Raw genomic sequence first — 4651 nt, 5'->3', positions numbered from 1 at the left:
ACAACACAATCCCACCATTTATGCACTTTAATCCTAACAAATCCACCTAAACTTAAGTTTTCCTCTAAGCATTGTGAATAACAGCCTTATTCTAGGGTCCTTGGATAGAAGATGTCTTTGGGGAACAGAGAAAAAAATTCAAAATACTTAATGTGTCCCCTTATAGTCTATACTCACCCTGGTTCTCAGTCGTGCTCCTGAGGGCCTCTGGGAGGTGGAGAGTCTACCTCTTCACTCCCTCCTACCACATGGAACACTGAGAAAACCGATGTCTAAAGAGATTGATGTGGAGAGGGCAGAACTGTACATAGACTATGTGAGTGGTTAACACACTCCTGGTGGACATGGGTCTGGGACATTAATTTCTACCGTGGAGTGATAAAGGAAATAATGTTCTTGGGTGTTCCAAGACTGTTAAACAAAGGGAGACACAGAGGCAGTTTGGCCCTGCAGTCCAGTCCAGGAAGGCCCTGTGTTTTCTGACCATGACAATGATGCCATAATTACCTTTATAGGTCATAGACAGTTGTGGATCAGGTAGACAGATAAATCCTGGTTTCTCAGACTGACTGCCCAGATGCTGACAGGAGTCTCAAGATGGAGACCCAGGAGCTACCTAGATTCCTGTAGAAAAAATAACATCCAGTGATCCTGTGGAAGCCTCAGATCAAGTGACCGAACAACTGAGTCTTTACTTCAGAATCTAGGGGATTCAAGGTGAGATGTCAGGAAAAACCAAGATTGGGTAACTTACCTTTGTTTTCAGATGGAGTCCTGAATCCAACTGATCTTATTCTCAGACTACAACTCTCTGGAAAGTGAGTGGTATCATGGCAGGTGGGGGGGTGGTTATGTATCTCAGGTGAATAAGGAGGAGGGCTTAGGTAGGAATGTGGGGATTATTGCTGGTCAGATCAGAGTTAGACCCAGAAGTAGAACTTGGACTGAGGAGTGTGTCCTCTGCCCAGCAGAGCCCTTAGAGAAGACCAACAGCATCTTTTCAAGATGTAGGGAAATTACTTATACTATAATCCCAGGGTGGCACTAGGTAGGAATGTGGGGGAAGAAATGGAACCAGTGGTTTCTCAGGAAAATTCAAATCTTGGCCTGTAAGATGGATCTGAAAATCAACAGAAAGAAAGGACTGGATCTTATAAAGAGGGATTATGAATATCTTCAGACCTCACACAAAAGAAAAACCCTGGACCCAGGACCCTCTGTCGGTCTTAAGAAATCTTTGATTAGCTGGGTATGGTGGCTCATGCCTGTAATCCTAGCTACTTGGGAGGCTGAGATCTGAGGATGAAGATTCAAAGCCAGCTTGGGCACAAAAGAACCTGAGACTCTTATCTCCAATTAACCACTAGAAAACAAGAAGTGGGGCTTGGCTCAAGGATAGGTCGGTAGTTTTGAGCTGAAGAGCTCAGTGATAATGTCCAGGCCCAGGAGTAGAGTGGTAACCTTGAGCTGAAGTGCTCAGAGACAGTGCCCAGGCCAAATTCAAGCCCTGTGACCTGCCAAAAAAAAGAGAAATCTCTGCTGGGGTGTTCACATGAACTGTGTGTATACTTCTTTCTCACAGAAACCAAGAAGTTGAAGACTCAGCCTGAGGGAATTCAGTGAAACAACGTGGCAAGCTCGAGGGAGTGTCCACAATTAATGTGGAGCTAAGGTGAGGACAGGATAACATCCCCATTCATACACAAGAGACTTCACTACCATCCTTCCTTACTTTACCTGTGAGGAGACACAGACATCCTAGCTGCTTTCATTTTACCTTCAGTGCTTAGTTTTTCACAGAAAAATTTGGCTCTAGGATTGTGGCCACAGGTGCTCATAGGGAAAGTTCCCAAGCTGGCATTGAACAAGGAGAACACTGAGCCAGTCCTCCACCCATATGGCCTGTACTGTACGGGGTCATCTTGGCTGTTGTCCCTGGTAACGTGTGATGACCTCTCATTGTCTTTTGTTGCATTATAAAGCCCTGGGCAGCAGTTGTCACAGCTTGTCCCAGACCAGCAGGGAGTAGTCCAGTAGGGAGCTTTAGGGGCCTAGAGTGAGTTCAGTAGAGGCTGCCTGTTACAGTGCATTGAGGAAGTGCAGTCTACCTCACTTTTATTGTCAAGCCTAGAGGCCCCGTGTTGTCTTTGCATGCTAGAGGCCAAGGGAAAATTAGATCTGCCTTCTGTATATACTCTAGGGCCCAGGAGGTGAAGTCTTGGCCTGAAGTAGTGACTTCCTGTAATCCAGCAGACAGTTCTCTGCTAGGATCAGAAGTTAAAATTGAGGTGCATATGCTGAATTAGTACCATGGTTTCCATTCACCCCACCACACAGAACTCCAAATTACTCAACACTACACACCCAGTCAGCACAATAGAGACTCAGACTCACTCAGTGCCTTGCGACTTGTTGAGTTGTTCCCTTACTGTTAGAATTTAGGCAACAAACACGAGAGAGACAGGAACCTATGTGGCCCTAAAGCACCAAAGGGAAGACCAGCAGTAATTCGTAAGTAAGCTGCCAGGAGGAACATTCTCAGCTGAAACTATGTCCCTGCTTTCTCTCTCACAGGCATAAGAGTCATCATAATTGAACTGCTCTCCACCCTGTTACTTGTTATCCACAAGGATAGCCATGATGCCTTTTACACAGAACACCCATCCCTCTGAGCTTGAGCAAGGCCCTCAGGCCCAAAGAGATGATGCAGGCCTGGTGGGTGAGCAGGTCCCCCCGGCTGAGGAGGCATCCACTTCTGTGATGCACCCTACCCCAAGGGGCATGTCAGAAGGTCTCTTGAGTGAGGTATTTAGGGAGGCTAATGGAGAAGATCAGGGATGCAGCTATCAGGCAAAGGAAAATCTGCACCTGCATAATGATCAGATCCTGCAGACAGTCCTGAAAAAAGAGGCAATAGCATTGATACCTTACCTGCTATATAAGTATTGGTCAAACCAGCCAGTGTCTAACATTGACATGATAAATCATATCACAGGAGATTATCGGTGTTATTTCCCTGAGATCTTAGACAAAGCTTCGGTATTCATGCAACTCCTATTTGGTATTGATATAAAAGAAATAGATCCCATTCTTCACACACATGTGCTGTTCATAGCAGCAGGGATCAGTTACGATGGTGTTACCAGAGATGTACCCGGCATGCCCAAGTCAGGACTGCTGATAATTGTGCTCTGCATTATCTTCATGGAAGGCAACTGTGCCACAGATGAAGCCATATGGCAAGTGCTTAGTAAAATGGAAGTGTATCCTGACAGCGAACACTTCATTTATGGAAATCCAAGGAGGCTGCTCATGGAAGATTTTGTGTGGGAGCAATACCTAGACTATCAGCAGGTGCCTGGCAGTGATCCTATTGTGTATGAGTTCAAGTGGGGCCCAAGGGCTCATGCAGAAACTACACAAAGGAGAATCCTGGAACACTGGGCCAAATTCAGCAGAGTTGACCCTAGGTCCTTCGGGTCACTCTACGAAGAAGCTTTACAAGAAGAACAGGAAGCAAATACCCGTGATAATGCCTATGTAATAGAAGAGTGACTCCTCCTAATTTTAAAAACACTTAGGAGATCAGTTCCACATTAACAGCCCAGTGGAATAGGGGATTCCTGGTAATGGTCGTAATTTCTAGCAGTGAAATAAATTACAATACATCGAAGCTCACTGTAAATGCTTGTCTTAGCCATTTTCTTTGTATCATCAAAAATGCATACATTGTTTTGATTTTGGGTGTCTAGGTATGTTCTACTGGATAATTAGCTTTTTATTTTTTTTTGCCTGCACAATGTATAGAGGGGTTAAAGTTACATTCCTCACTTGTATTACTTCTCTCACATTGATGCCCCTTCTTCTGTTTTTGTCCTAGCTTCCCTCCCCCAACCCCCTCTCAATCATCTTGTCTTCCCCTCTTTCCCTCTCTATTTCAAATAAACATATATACAATATACCATATAACAAAGTCAAATACAATAACATGAGATTAACCATAAGGGCAAAAAAACCAGAAATAACACAGCATATTTCTGAAAGGGAAGTCCTACCTCTTCTGCAAACCTTTATTTTGGCATCTGCTCTTGATAATACCTTAAAACAATGTTGTAGGGTTTTAGATAATATCCTTACCAAGAAAATATACACTGAAGTGAACTCCAAGAAATGGAAGTGAGGGTTTTTTGCTGTTTTTTTGTTTGCTTCCTTTGTTCATCTATCTTTAGAAGTGTGAGGGATGGGCACAGATAGCATGAGATAAAGGGTGCAAAAATGAAGCAATGGAATTAACTAGATACTATGTTAAATGAAATTAAAACATGTGGGTGGGGACAGGAGGACAAAACTGGAACAGAAAGAGAGAGGATACTGTTTTGAGTGCATCAGCCACAGTTGGAACAGAAGGTGATTTCTGAGGGAGACCAGCAGTAAGCCAAGGAATCTCATGCCTCCCTTCCCTGAGTCCTTTAGGGCCTCATGCAAGGTAACTGGGCAGCTGATTGCTGACTAATGCATCATGGTCTGGGAGAGGGGAGGGGCTTGGTGGAAGGAGCACTACCTCAGCAGAGGGATGGGGACCAGGTCTATAGGGAGTCAACATCCAGGGGTCCAGGACCCAGGACAAATAAAGGTCAATACTGCCTCTACT

The 4651-nt window shown here is 44.6% G+C and overlaps 1 pseudogene across 1 annotated transcript; it reads left to right on the top strand.

Moving 5' to 3' along the window:
- The first annotated feature begins 527 nt into the window (after positions 1–527).
- LOC150040542 (melanoma-associated antigen 11 pseudogene) lies at positions 528–3685 on the top strand (annotated as a pseudogene). Its single transcript, XR_016533903.1, has 3 exons — positions 528–717; positions 1583–1672; positions 2575–3685. The product of XR_016533903.1 is annotated as a melanoma-associated antigen 11 pseudogene (transcript).
- The last annotated feature ends 966 nt before the right edge of the window (positions 3686–4651 follow it).

Source organism: Megascapheus bottae, chromosome X (assembly GCF_031878675.1).
Source record: "Megascapheus bottae isolate mThoBot1 chromosome X, mThoBot2.hap1, whole genome shotgun sequence".
Lineage (NCBI taxonomy): Eukaryota > Metazoa > Chordata > Mammalia > Rodentia > Geomyidae > Megascapheus > Megascapheus bottae.
Note: the sequence above shows the minus strand (reverse complement) of the source record. Positions and strands in the feature narration are given on the sequence as shown.